Source organism: Sus scrofa, chromosome 12, assembly GCF_054392235.1.
Source record: "Sus scrofa isolate SSC_HxYL_T2T_F1_AM1 chromosome 12, Sscrofa_HxYL_maternal_Yorkshire_Landrace_v2.0, whole genome shotgun sequence".
NCBI classification, from domain to species: domain Eukaryota; kingdom Metazoa; phylum Chordata; class Mammalia; order Artiodactyla; family Suidae; genus Sus; species Sus scrofa.
In genome coordinates this window covers 45,603,534-45,618,456 of record NC_139394.1, presented here as the reverse complement: position 1 = coordinate 45,618,456, position 14,923 = coordinate 45,603,534, and the positions used below count along the sequence as shown (strand labels likewise).

At 48.4% G+C, this 14,923-nt stretch overlaps 1 protein-coding gene across 2 annotated transcripts in view; it reads right to left on the bottom strand.

Moving 5' to 3' along the window:
* Positions 1-14,923, bottom strand: part of LOC100627824 (acid-sensing ion channel 2) — a 391,320-nt gene that overhangs the window by 44,869 nt on the left and 331,528 nt on the right. Inside the window, exon 2 of one of the 2 annotated variants that reach the window (XR_014821427.1) lies at positions 7,048-7,132. The exons of the other annotated variant lie outside the window; for it this stretch is intronic. The gene's annotated coding sequence lies outside the window, so the exon portion shown is untranslated. Of the gene's footprint in view, positions 1-7,047; positions 7,133-14,923 lie in introns of those variants that run through there. 2 annotated transcript variants of the gene reach the window in all.

The window sequence follows — 14,923 nt, the reverse complement described above, 5'->3', positions numbered from 1 at the left end:
TGTATGCATGTGTTTTGTTCCCACCACCCCACTCACTCATCAGACTGTAAACTCCCTCAAGACTGAGACAAAGTTGTGTCTCATTGCATCCCCAGGGTGCTCAGAACATTTCTTGTTCCTGGAAGAGGCTTGGTAAATGTTTTGCAAATGAATACATATATTTCATAATGAGAACTATAATTAGTTTCGGGTGGCTGGGATGCCCTAAGATAACTTGACAGACTTCAGAGTCCTGAGTAAGGGCTTCTCAAAATTTAATATGCAAAGGCATGAGCTGGGGATGTGGTTAAAATGTCAGTCCTGGCTCAGAAGGTCTGGGGGTGGGTGGCTGAAGAGGCTGTACCTCTAGCAAGCTCTCAGGTGATGCTGAAGCTGCTGGTTCAGGACCACGCTGAGTAGCACGGCTTTAAATGATCACCTTCCTTCTCTTCCAGGTGCTGCTTCTGGCTGACCTGACAGCGCAGAAGGAAAGAATTGGGGGCTGGCTTGATTTCTTCTGAGATGCTCTCTTTGTGTTTGAATTGAGCCAGGTTACCCAAGTCAATGTTCTTATAGGGACTGGGCACTGATTTAAAAGCACTAAACGTGCTTTGATTCAATTCGATTCAATTTAATTCATTCATGGAAACACCCTGCAGTCCCGGTTCGCCTCATGGTCTTACCCGTTTATATTATGACGGTATCTGTCATCACACCCCCTCCCACATTTCTGCCCTTCAAATATTCATTCTCCTACCAGCATATCCACTGTGTGAGATAAAGAAAAGTGCTTCCACTGGATTTATTTATTTTTTTTAATATATGCTCTGCCTCTTTTGGTTGAAAGCAATCCCCACCCTCTTCAGCTGAATGGCTGCCATCTTGTCTTCCCTGATAGATCTGGGGATGCTGGACTTGTTTGGCCTCTGTTGGTCCTTAAATGATTCCCCAGGTCTGACACCACCGCTGGATGTAGATGATGAATCGGGAAACTTCTAGCTGGATTAATCAAGTTCCGGAGTCTATTCAAACCCCGCCCTGGAGACTGGTTATAATGGAGAGTCACAGAACGGTAGCTACGCCTGCCGTTCATTGTCTCAAATTCTGAGAGCCAGTTTGTATACCACCATTTACACCCTGTCTGCTTAATCCCATCCTCTGTCTTTTCAAGCCAAAGATGGTATCTGTACAGCACCTTTTCTGGCACCAAATAGTGACTCTTTCTCTGCCTTCCCTCTTCCTAAATCTTCCCCGTGAAGGAGACATGGTCACAGCTCTATGAATCAAACACATTGGCTTTAGGGGATTTGGGTTATTCCATCCTCGTCAAAGATGAGGTTGAGCTCTTCTGCCCAGCATGGGCTCACAAGTCTGAGCTTTCTAGACCAGTACACTGCACAAAGATTTGAAGCTGATCATGCAAATATAAAAACACAACGAAAAGGCCTGATTATATAAAAATCAAGATAACGGAAATACAGGCCCGGTGGGAGATTTAGTCAAAGGAGAAGGTTAAGTTTGGGGTTAGTGGATGCAAACTCTTACATTTATAATGGATAAATAACAAGGTCCTACTGTATAGCACAGGGAACTGTAGCCAATATCCTGGGATAGACCATGCTAGGAAAGTTCAATGAAAACTTAGCTCTTGTCTGCCTTTGGTCACGGACATACAGCTGTTGACTCTTCTGGCAACTTCCTCTCTTGTCCTGGGCTCTTCCATGAGAGCTGAGAGAGAAGGGCAGCCAACTCCATGATGGATCTCCAGCCCCGTAAAGAAAATCCAGCAATGAACAGAACAGCCTCATGCGTCTTCCTTGACCTTGTTCTTAAAGTCAAGATCAGAGGACATCTTGACCGTAAAAGAAGTCCACAATGTAAGCACTGCCTTTGGATAACTGGTCAACCTCTCTCTCTCTCGTCTGCTCATCTACACAAGCTGGTCCTCTGTTCTCAGCGATGGGGAAATGCTGAAGGAGAAGGAAGTGTTCCTGCAGATCTAGAGCCCTTCAGCTTGGCTAACAGTGGAACTCTGGTTGGTAACGCGTGGGGAATTTCTAAGCACTCCACATCTCTGACCTCTATTTTTAACCCTCACCCTTACCCGAAAAACATCAGGGTAAAGACAGGAAACCTGTGTGACTGAAAATTAGACAGAGACACAATTCCAGCTTGACATGCATAGGTAAAGCCAGGGAGTTTCCCTCTGTGTATGTGTGCATGGTAGAAGGAGGGAAGGTGGGTGGGTCTGCTTAAATACGAGTTTCCACCTCTTAGAACGTCCTCAGTGGGGATGCCTTTGCAGTATAACGCATGGCTAGAGAGTATGGACCCCAGGGCGTGGCGGTCCACTGTGGTTGATGAGACGGATACCTAATTGTACTCCTAGAAGATGAAATCATGGAAATAAGGACATGAAAGCCCTGGCCAAGGCTGACATATTTTTTTTGTTTTGTTTTAAAGGCTTTGGTTTCAAATTTATCACAAGCACCGAAATCTGTTTTCTCTGACAGAAAATTCATTTCACCCACAAAACCCATATTTCCCTCGCCTGCTTTCCATTCAGACTCGCCCCGCAAGATAAATGCGTTCTCCAATTCACCAGCAGTGATAAAGAGAAAGGCTCGGAAACTCCACAAGCACATTCTCCTAATTATCGTAACAGGCATTCTTTTTTTTTATTTGGCAAACCAGCTATTCAGATTAAACTACAGCCCAGGAGCCTTTTATTTGAAGATTGCCAGTGTGAGGTGGAAAGGTAGCTCAATTGTGTGATTGCCACAGCTTTAATAGCCCAAAGAGAAGCTTTGAAAGAGATCCCGGTATTTGCGTGCAAGTGATTTTTGTGAGGAAAAGATCTAAAAATATTCACAGCAGCCTCCCTCCCTGTCCTCTCCCCTCGAAGTCGGCCCCAGACTTTCCCTATTTAAATAACCAGAAAGATGTGTCAGAAGTCGCCTGTTATTACACTCATGTCCCAGTTTCCTCTAAGATCTAAATAAACAAACGAGTCCAGCAAATGTGTCAGGAGGCTCCAGCTCTACTTAGCATTAGGAATATATTTACCCATTTAATAACTGTTATTTATCCAGACATTTAATTGCACCATTGTAAACACAAAGGGAACCCTTGGGGGAAGGTAACTCTGTAGCTGAGATGAGACAGATATTTAAAACCTTGCTCCTGCAGCCCAGCCCTCTCCCAGAGTTGAGTCTCCAAGTCTAGGATTAGGGTAAGTTTTTTTTACACATGGTAGGGACTCACCACTTGGGTGCACTACCCACTTGGCATATTGCTTTGCCCAGAGTAAGTATGCAGTGCATCCATAAAGGAACAAATGAACAAGTTGGGGGAGGGGGCCGAAGAGGGAAAGATGCTCTGGGTAGAATGTACGGAGATCAAGGTCAAGACTCCGAAAGCAAAAGTTTTCGCTCATGACCAGCGTTTTGCTGGTGTAGAGGATGGAGGAGCCATGCTTTAAAAGGCTGGGCATCATTCTAGGGTCACAAGAACTCTTCAACTTTAAATCAGGCCATCATGGAAGCAGGAGCCTCAAAGAGGGGTGCTCTGGGTGTCATGGCAATGCTATTGAATCTGAGCTTTGCTCCTTACCCTCTGATCTGTTCTTTCTCTATCAGTCTCCTAGATTCGGGGGGAGGGGGCTCTTCCTTTTGGCTTTGCATCAGTCTCTGAGACCTGACAACATTCACTTTGGCTCTCCACACTCCTTCTCAGATATAACTTTGCATTCACCTTTGCACTCCTTCTCTCCCCCCACCCCCATCAATCTCAGGTCCTTAGTTTATCAGATTAAGTTCTGGATCCTGGGACCTAATCTTGCGTTGATTCCCTCAATGGTCTTTGGAGCTTTTTTTCTGATCCCTGTTTCTCTGGACTTATTTTTTTTCAGTTATTCCTCTTTGTCTAACTCCTTCAGATTAGTGTTCCAGTGGGTCTATGTTTCTGATTCGTGACATTGACTTTGGCCCAGGAAACCTCTGTAGATGGTGGGCAGTGCTGCCATGCCCTCTGATTGACCAGGGTCTCAGAATCCTGGTACAGATGAAAGCCTGCTTCTCACAGAAGGGAATTGGGTCTCCCTTTGGAGGGTATTGGGATAGTCTGATTTTCTCAGCAAAGGTTCACATCTGCTACGCCTGACACCGGCCAGTTTTCAAATGCTTCAACAGTGAAACGTCTCCTTGAGGTCATAGGACCTGAGATAGGTCTTAGGACACAATGAATATCAGTGTGGCCAACTGACTAGTGGACCAAATGACTGGAATCCCTCTTGCAATTATCTTCCAGCTCTTTTATGGTAAGTAAAGGACCCGGCACAGGTGGTCCACAGTGAATACAGCACCTGGATGCCACTTGGTATCACTGGATCATGGAATATTAAATCTTCTCTGCAATCAAATAGGTGGGAGAATTCTATTTCTGAAATCTCCCTTTCAGAAAATCATGATGGACATAAGCATACAAAAGTCCTCACAAGGCTTATAGAGAAGACACCTGCCTTGCTTTGCACCCCTGAAACTTTGCATGCTTATTTGACTGCCAAATCCATTCTTATGATGTCACACCTACAACATCCTGGAGCTGGTATTATCCAGAACACACTTGGCACAAATATTGATCTTGCTCCCCCCCCCCTTTTTTTTTTTGGTCTTTCTGCCTTTTCTAGGGCCGCTCCCACAGCGTATAGAGATTCCCAGGCTAGGGGCCTAATCAGAGCCATAGCCGCCGGGCTATGCCACAGCCACAGCAATGCAGGATCCAGGGCCGCATCTGCGACCTACACCACAAGTCACGGCAACGCCGGATCCTTAACCCACTGAGCAGGGGCAGGGATCGAACCCGCGACCTCATGGTTCCTAGTCGGATCTGTTAACCACTGCTGCTCCCTTTTTCTGTTCCATCGGGTGAACACACACACAGATACATACACTTGCACACACTTAGCAGTCAAGAGAACCACCGTACAGACATCATTCTCCATCCCAACCAGCTTCTTCATAGACCCATGCTCTCCTCTAGACACACAGCCTTTCTCTCCATTCTCCCTTCCCCAGGGACCACCCCCAGGGCCCCCAGCCCTGCTGAAACACAGAGAAGCGCTCATATTCACAGACACAGGAATTGAGCATGCAAATCAGGGGCCTGCAAATGTTCTCCGAAAAGGGCCAGGGAGTATATGTTTTAGAATCTGCAGACCACTAGGAATCTCCCTACTGCTACCACTCAACTCTGTCCCTTTGCTTATGAGACCTAAGCAAATGAGTGTGACTATGTTCCAACCAGACTTATCTGTGATCTCAACATTTGAACTGGAGAGCATTCTCATGCTACAAAACATTACTCTTCTTTGGATTTGGTTTCAACTGTTTAAAAACATAAGCAACGTTCTTAGCTCACAGGCCATAGCAAAAAGAGGTAGCAAGCCAATTTGGCCAGTGGGCCAGAGTTTGCCAACTCCGACTTTAAAATACCATTAATAGATTTGTGAAAATCACGTGATTGGTGCCCACTGCATCCTAGTGTGACATATGTACGGAGCCTACTCCTTAAAGGATATTGTGATGACTTCAGCAATGCAGACCTCTCAATTCCCACCTCTGATGTCAGGCAGAGGCCTGCTGAACAATTATATGCTCTTCTGCCATCATTTTGCGGTTGTTAAAGTGTGGTTGATTTACAATGTGGTGCCAATTTCTGCGGTGCAGCCAAGTGACCCATTGATACATATATATACATTCCCTTTCTTATAGAATCTTCCTTCATGGTCCATCCCAAGAGATTGGATAGAGCTCCCCATGCTCCGTAGTAGAGCCTCACAGCCTATCCATTCTAAGTGTAACAGTTTGCATCTGCCCACCCCAAACTCCCCGTCCATCCCAACTCCCCTCCCCCCCTTGGCAACCACAAGACTCTTCTCCATGTCTGTGAGTCTGTTTCTGCTTTGTAGATAGGTTCATTGTGCCATATTGAACCTCTGCATAGAAGCTGGCTTTCTGGTTTTCCTGTGCCCCAGATGGGGTCTCATGCCAAAGGAGCCTCTCTCCTTTGCCAACAGGAGCCCCAGCAGCTCTCTCTGGCTGTCAGAGATTTGGCCTCTGAGCCGGTTCCACTTGGAAGCTTTCTGACCACAGTTGTGCTCAGGAGGTTGAATGTTGTAACAACAATGACAGCGTCTGCAGAACACCCAAGAAGCCAGCCTCATGTTTGCATGCTGTCACCATCCTGACAAATATTGCATCTCAAATCTGAGAACCGATTTGATTTACTGACAAGGCGACCCTCCCTCTCCACCTGAAAGACAAAGCTGGCCGCCTTGCCTGCACATCTGCTTCCCCATTAGCTCAGAGGCAGAAGGGAACCACTGCCAACCAAGACAGCCACAGACAGAATCCCCCCTGCCCTCCGGAAAAATGCAGTGATGCTCAATCAGCCGGTTATTTTCCCTACAGGATGCCACGCGCCCAGCGTAAGAGCTACTTCCCCCCATTGTTTGGGTGGGGAGCAGACACCGGTTTGGTGCGCTTTCTGAGGAAGCTTCTGGGTACCGAGCAGGTGGTAGGATTTAGAAATAGATTCTGTTTAGCCCAAGAGAGGGGCTTCTTGTCACCAAGGCTTTTTATTCATAATTCCTTTAGACAATCAACAAATATTGGCTGTTTGGGGGCAGGTCCCATGCCAGCTGCTGCTGATACAGATGTGGGTGGATGAGGAACACAAAACCACCCTCTCCTGAAGCTCCCTGCCCAGTGGGAAAGACAAGGACCTAATCCACCAAGTACAACTCAAAACACCTGGCCAAGGTGCCTGCCCAACCAGAGGGAGTGATTCAGCTTCTCCCCCCCCCCTTTTTTTGTCCCTCCTTTTTTCCTAAATTACTGAAGCTGACTTCTAATTAGCTCCCCACTCTCCTCACACAAATCTGTTCACTGAAGCAACCTTATCCTCTTTTTTATTTTTATTTTTTTATTTTTTGCTATTTCTTGGGCCTCTCCCTCGGCATATGGAGGTTCCCAGGCTAGGGGTCGAATCGGAGCTGTAGCCACCGGCCTACGCCAGAGCCACAGCAATGCGGGATCCAAGCTGCGTCTGCGACCTACACCACAGCTCACACCAACACCGGATCCTTAACCCACTGAGCAAGGGCAGGAACCGAACCCGCAACCTCATGGTTCCTAGTCGGATTCGTTAACCATTGCACCATGACGGGAACTCCCTGGTGTATCTTTTTTTAATGATGTTTATTTTTTTCATTATAGTTGATTTACAGTATTCTGTCAATTTCTACTGTACAGCAAAGTGACCCAGTCACACACACACATACACATACATATTCTTTTTCTCACATTATCCTCCATCATACTCCATCACAAGTGATTTGATACAGCTCCCTGTGCTATAAGCGGGATCTCATTGCTTATCCACTCCAAATGCAATAGGTTGCATCTATTAACCCCAGACTTATCCTTTTCTTCAAACTTACAATTTTCTAAATCAGTCAAAACAAAACACATCTTCATCACTGGCTCGACCCACAGTCATCACTTAACATTACACTATTTAACCTGCGTGTCTAAGTCCCTTCCTTGCACCCCTTTAGTGGCTGGAGGGCTGCTACACTTAGAACAAAATCTACAGCCCTTCCAGGGCCCTGGGGGCCAGCATCTCTGCCCCCAGCCCTATCCTCTCCACCGTGCTAATTAATTATGATTTTTCCAGAACCTTCACACATGCTCTTTCTTCTTCTCCTCCTTCTAAGTGCAAGGGGTCCGGAATCAGACGACTGTCTGTATCCACATACTGACTCCCCTACTGATGAACTGAGTCATTTGGGGTGAATGATTTGGGGCAAGTTAGTTCCCCTCTCATTGCCTCAGTTTCCTCCTCTGTTAAATGGGCATAATAATAGTACCACCTCCTAGGGTCGTTGTGAAGAGGAAATGAGTGAACGTACACGAAGCACTTGGAAAGTGCCTGGCATGGAGGAGGCACACAAGAATATCGGTCAAGGCCACTGTCATCTGCATGCCTCATCCTTCAGCTTGGAACTCGAACGCCACTTCCTCAGAGAAGTCTTCCTTGATATGATGTGATAAAGTAGCCTTTTTATGCGCTTTCTATAAATGGCCATCATATCACTATGCGCCTGGCTCTTGGTTTAATATCTGACTTCTCATTGCCCTCTCAGTTCTGTAGGGGCTGAGTCCATGTCTACTTGGCTTCCAGCTGTGTCTCTGTGTTTAGCGATGTGCCTGGTACATGACAGGCATTAAATAAAAGACTGCTGAATAGATGAATGAAGGAAAAGGACAGGCCAAGGAAATTCCTCCTAGAGGGAATGACTCTGAGGTGGTTTTTGCAAATGTCGACAGGAGCTTCCAGGTGGGTGGAGAGGCGGGGGTGGTGGGGAGAGGGGATTCCAGGGGGAGGGAGAAGCTGGGGCCAGGGCGGCGCAGAGAAAACCCGTGGGGAGCCATGAGCAGCAGCTGGTAGGAGTGAGAACTGGGGTGAGCGGGATACCCGCCCTTCATCAGCTGCCACTGTGTCTGCATGGAGGTGAGCACCTGGCTGACCTCTTGGGGCCTCTGTTTCCTCATCTGTAAAATACGGACGATACCAATGGACTCCCTCACCTTGTCATCACCCTTGAGGTGGGGGCACTACGGAGATGACATGCAGAGGGGGTGCCACACAGTGCCTGCTGGCACCAGACACGGACGGAGCGGTGTCCATAGTAAGGACCACCTCCCCCGCCCTTATTCCCTCTTCCCTGGCCCTGCGCTCCGATGTCCCGTCTGAAGATCCAGGTCTGCTCAGATTCTGAATTAGCCTTTTTTTTTTTTTTTTTTTAAGTTTTACTTTTCAAAATAGTCATTCATTCGGAGTCCCCTGGTGGCCTAGTGGTCAAGGAGCCACTGCTGTGGCTTGGGTCACTGCCACAGCACGGGTTTGATCCTGGGCCCAGGAACTTCCATATACCACAGGTGCAGCCAAAACAAAATTCATTCATTCATTCATTTTTTTTTTTCTATGCCAGGTTTGACTTGCCTGATACCTCCGCAACACTATTCTATTCTGCCCAGGAGGGTGATGAACTAAGTCACTGACTCCCTTTCTTTTCTGTCTTTTTAGGGCCGCACCGGTGGCATATGGCGGTTCCCAGGCTAGGGGTCTAATCAGAGCCACAGCAATGCCAGATCCGAGCTGCATCTGTGACCTACACCACAGCTCACAGCCATGCCAGATCCTTAACCCACTGAGTGAGGCCAGGAATCGAACCCACAACCTCATGGTTCCTAGTCGGATTCATTTCCGCTGTGCCACAATGGGAACTCCAGTCACTGACTCCTACCCCAGGATCCAGTAGCTGGCTGATGGCAGCCAAAGTCCTGTGTTTATTTTCTTATCATCACACTTGGAACTGAGAACCTCTCAGAGGGACCTCTGGGTCTGAGTGGCAGCCACACCTGCGCCCTCCCTCCTGCGCTGGCTTCGCCTGCTGGAACGCTCTGCCTCCCAGCCCAGTCCCGAAAACCCGCAGGCAACCAGGCTGCTCTCCAAAGCTGGTGTTTCATCCTTTCTCTCTGCCTGGACCCCACAGGAGGGTGTGTGCTCAGAGCTGAAAAAACTGGGAGGAAAAGGACACCAGGAGATGTTCACTGCTGGGGTAACTGCCTGGATGGAGGAAGGTCCCGGGAGTGTGGTTCCACAGGTGAGGACAAGCATCTTTCCCAGGCATCTCATGCGCACACCTGGGAGAGCATTACCTAAAACACCCTACAAAGTAATGGCTGGCTTTTGACAAAGGGAGGAAAGGGCAAGAAGGCTTGAATATAAAAGGCGATGAGCTTGTAGTTTCTCTCCTTCCCTCTCTCGTGTGTAAGGTCATTTATGCACCCAACGTGCACATAGATCTCATGAGCTGACATGAGTATGAAAGACCCAAATACTAAGGACCAGAATCCCTAGAAGCTGACGTAACACAACAGGGAACCTGGTCCCAAAATCACTTGCATGACAAGTTTGCCTTGAGGGAGAAACAGCAGCTGCCACATGATAGCGGGAGGTTGGCCATAGACTCCCATTTAGTGCTGGAGTTGACATGCATGGTGTCCCTCCCCCTTCCTGCATATGTGCAGACATCACTAACAGATCACAGACACATTCTTACTGAACCTGAATGAGCTCTTGGCATTCTCAGTAAAGCAAGACTGCCTTCCCATCCACTTAAGAACTGAGCCCCTTGTGCTGATCTTACACTCCTGGCAGTGGGGGTAGGGGTTGGAGGGCAGCCCTGAATGAGAAAGGGCTTCAGATTTATCTTCCTCCAGCACAGACATTAACCTTCTGCTTTTCCATTTCCTGCAGGTGAACTCAATCTATGCATTTCGGACAAAAAAAAAAAGAAAAGAAAAAATCACTTGTACAGTCTGGGTTGTGAGATATTTTTTAAGCTCATTCATGGTTCATTAGGAGGCAGATGATGGGGCAAAGGGCTGAGGAAGTTCTTGGCAGTGGGCCAGACAGTGTCTTGGGATGTTTCTGACAGGGGCATCTCTTGGCATTTCGGGGAACATGGAGGAGGCGCTCGTGTGGAGGGCAAGCGAAGGTCTCAGTCTGTCCTGGTGGTTTGCAAACCTGGCTGCACATTAGAATCACTTACAGAGCTTTTAAACATCCTAATGCCCAGGTCATATCCTGTACCAATTATGTCATCATATCTGGGGATGGGTGCCAGGCAGCAGTGGCTTTTGAAGATCCCAAGTTTGCAGCCAAATTTGGGAGTCACTGCTCTGGGTACCATACTGCTCTAGCGTTACCCACCTCCCTTCTCCTCCAAGATGTGTTCAGAAGGCCTTTGATTCTCACGACAGTCCCATGAGGCCACTCGAACAGGGGCCATAACCCAATGGGACAGACTGGGGATTCACCCACAGACAAGCAAAGCGGTTTCTCTAAGGTCAAAGGACATGAGTTAGTGGCCAAGTCTTGAGATTGTCTCTTTCAGCGGAGATATTACTATGCTGGTATATAACAGAACAGGAGAAAGAGGGATGTTTTCACAGAAAGCAGTTAGCAGGGTACACACTGACGGATTCATGGGCGGACCCTTAAACAGGAGTCCCACCTTGGAGGGACAATTTCCAAAACAAGCCACACACACACACACACACACACACACACACACACACACACACACACACACACACACACACACACACATACACACACACACTCCAGTGCAGCAACTAAAGGAACAAAAAAAAAGTTCCCTTTTTGAACTGATTTTTCCAATCAGTGACTCCCCTGTCCCACTCACTCTCCTGTCCCAGCCTAAAGGTGGCCCAGGAAGCCAGGGTCCCTTGGTAGGAAGGCATCAATGGGGTTGTGTGTGTAAACTGCACCACCAGCCTTTAGAAGCGGGAAAAGATCCCAGCCCACGGTTTTCTCAGGCTGAGTCACCAGGTTCAGTAGCTCCCATAATGAGAGTATTCCAACCTGAAGGCCAACTGGAAAACCAATTAGAGACCATTGCAGCCCCACTGCCTGGCTCCTCAGTCTGTCTGCCTCGGCCCCTCTCCTCTGGACTATCACACCCCCTCCTCCTCTTCAGTCTGCACGTGGAGCCAGTGGGGAGAGGTAGGGCCCTGGATCCAGGCAGACCACAAGGATTCCCAAGAAAATCATAAACAAACAACTCCTAGAGAGGAAAGGATTCAGGTGCATCGCCTTCCTCCGTGTGCCAGGCACTGTGGGAATGTTTGTACAGCCAGATTCACTGAAGCCCCGTGTGCTAATATTTAGTCCCTATTAGTCACAAACCCACACGTGCTAAACATTTGCTGTGTGTGTTGTTCCTTCTCCTGCACAGCAAACAGCCCAGACTGGGGGTGGTAATGACGTTTGCCAGGATGGAGGGACCTTAGATTTCCTCAAAGGGAAAGTCAGCCTGAACCACTCAGCTGCAACACACGGGGTGACATCCATCACCCGCAAATGGTCCTCAGCCCCCTCACTGGAAGAAAAAAAAAAAAAAACCCAGAATGCCAACATTAATCCTAGTTAAAAAAAAAAAAAAAAAAAAAAGAGAGAGAAGAAAAGAAAAGGTAGTCCTCCTTGCCAGTGATAAGGTGATAGAGGGGAAAGATGATTTGACACTTGACATCGGCTGGCTTCACGGTCTGTGTCATCGCCTGGGAACCGCTGCTTTGCTCTAGGACCACAGTTTCCAGTGAAGCCATTGGTCTCTAGGGTTGAATGGACGGCGGGGCATCGTCGGGGGAGAACAACAGTGGTCTCTCCGGAGCATTAGCTCAGCCTCCCTCCCACTCGTAATCCTAGCCTCGTCTTTGACTCGGATGCGGTGGGATTCACAGAGCATGCGCAAGGGGGGCTGCGGCTGACGAGGAGGGGGGACTTGAGTGGAGAAATTAAAGTTTTCAATCTCCAAAGCCAGACTTTTCTCTCCTCTACCTAGAGGACAGCAGCTGGATGGGAGTTTCGCCCCAATGGCTGTCCCATTCTTTCCTCCGAGGAGATACCACCTTTTAAGGCCCTCTAACCCCACCATACATCCAGATTCCTCCAAATAAAGATATAAGCAGTAGACTACTTCCCAGCATGATTAAAACCACATTTTATGCCATAGCGTGTCTGCAGGTGTGCACACAACAGGCGTGGTGGAAGGAAAGAGGCAGAGATCTCAAACTTCCAATTTGGGGTTTGAGTCCTTAGGGCTCTCAAGCGAATGTGAGTCAGTCATGCATCATTACAAGCAATATCTAATTTATTGATGGAATCCCCATAAATGTCAGCTGACAATGTGGCCATAAAATAATGTCCTTATAAAAGATCCAGGAGGCTTTTCTTGTGGGAATGAAGGCAGAGGACTGCTTCTGTGGTGGGCGCCCCCATGGGAAAAGGGTTAATGAATCCCACACCCGGCTGACAAAGCCAAGGTGGATGGGGCCTCGGGGGGCTCTATTTGCTTGTCTATCGGGATTTTTCCTGAGGGGCACCCGTGTGTGGATAGATACGTGTGCGCATAACCATTCAAGATCACCTGTGTGCGTCTGTCTAGGAATCTGTGAGGATTCGCAACCAGCTGTGGGTACACACACATTCTGCCACCTCTGGGTTAGTGTATTTGTATTCTGATGTGAAGGTGTACTCTGAGCTCCTTGGGGTCAGAGTCTGTGGTTCCTTCCTCTATGGGCTCCGATGCCTAGCACATAGATGGTTCGTAAACATCAACCCGAATGGAAAGAAGTATATTTGCATCTGTCTGTGCATCTCGGAGGCCAGCCTTGCTGGGTATTAGGTTAGGAGTTGGTGTGGGGGCCATGCTTGGATGTCAGACAGTGTAGGTGTGCTCTGGGCATGCTTCTCAGAGAAGGTTTTTGCAAGAGTGTGAATTGAGTGTGCGCCCCAGAAATGCTGACCATCCAGGTCCTCAGTTTTCCTAACTTCCCAGTGTCCCCACAGAGGTTCCCGGCCCTAAGAGGCTTCCTTTGCTGCCTGGATTCTGTCTTCAGCTCCTATGGCACCCTACAGAACTTCAGCTTCTGGGTTGGTCCCCGTTGGGGCATGGTCCCTGCAGGCTGCTGCCAGACATCACTCTGTTCCCCGAGTCAGCTTTGCTTATGAAAGTCCTAGAACGTGACTCACCAGCTTAAAGCTGTCCCAGCCCACCTGGCTAGATGTCCTGGCTCTTTGTCCTAGTTCCTGAAAAGGTCTTGACTTCACCTGCCCCTCTTTGAAAAACCCAAATTCCTGGGACCCACCTGTGAGTCCTTGGACCACCTCATCTTCTGCTGCCTGGGGAGCTTCTGATGATGCCCATGTCGTGTGAACTTGCATCCTTCAGGGATGACTTGGGGTCAGTTCATTACCATGTCCTAAATTAAAGGATTTGTCTCCATTTCCTCTCTTGCCTCTCCTTGCTCCTCAGCTCCATAGAGCTAGAACACGAGAACTTTTTCCTAGAATACAGCCATGTCAACCCTGTTATTTTATAGATGAGGAAACGGAGCCCCAGAAAGGGGAAGTGACATTGGTCTATTGAATAAGCTATGGCACAAGCACTATATTGAGTGTTTATGAAGTGTCCCATCCAGGATTAGGCTCACGGTCCATGGGGAGGATGGAGAGGCAGGTGGACCATTCTAATCCAGCATGATGGCTGTTACTACACAGGGAAGCACAGGGGTTCAGGGACAAAGAAGAGGGCCCCCTACAGAGATGGAGGAGATGGGTGTGGGGGCTTCCAAAGCAGGTAACCTGTGCATTATTCCAAAGGAGGAGCTCACCCAGTGAAGGGGGCGGGGGAGTTTGGACAGATGGAGAAGCTTCTTATCTAATGCGTGGCTACGGGCTCCTTTCCAGGGCACCTGCTTCTCATTCTTAACGTTTCAAAAAGGAGGAGGTGGAGCAGAGTGGAGGTAAATAAGAGGAATAGTAAACAAGGAGACACATGAATGAATGCACGTGTGAATGAATGGATGCCACCCTCGTTGTCAGTGTCCACCCAGGGCTGGCAGAGCGTACGCGTGTGCTCTTCATCCTGACCGTGTTATGATGGTTTAACAGAGGAGGCAACTGAGACTTGGAGAGAGAGAACAGTCTCTCCTGTCCTGGAGATAGAGGGAAGCAGAATTCTAACCCAGGTCTGCCCGGCTCTGCCACTGGACTTTCCACCCCACCCTGCTGTTAACTGTTGCCCACTGACTTCAGACATCAGGTAAGAAAAGCCAAAGGGTAGTATTTCACCAACTCTCCTATCTTGGCATCAGAAGGGAGGGTGGTCCAGCCACAGAGAGGGAAAGAGTCTCCTTCTGCCCACTTTCCTGCAGCAAAGGCAACACACTCCCACCCATCTAAATTCGAGTCAGTGAATCCGATGGCGTCTCTGCCAGGAAGCATATTA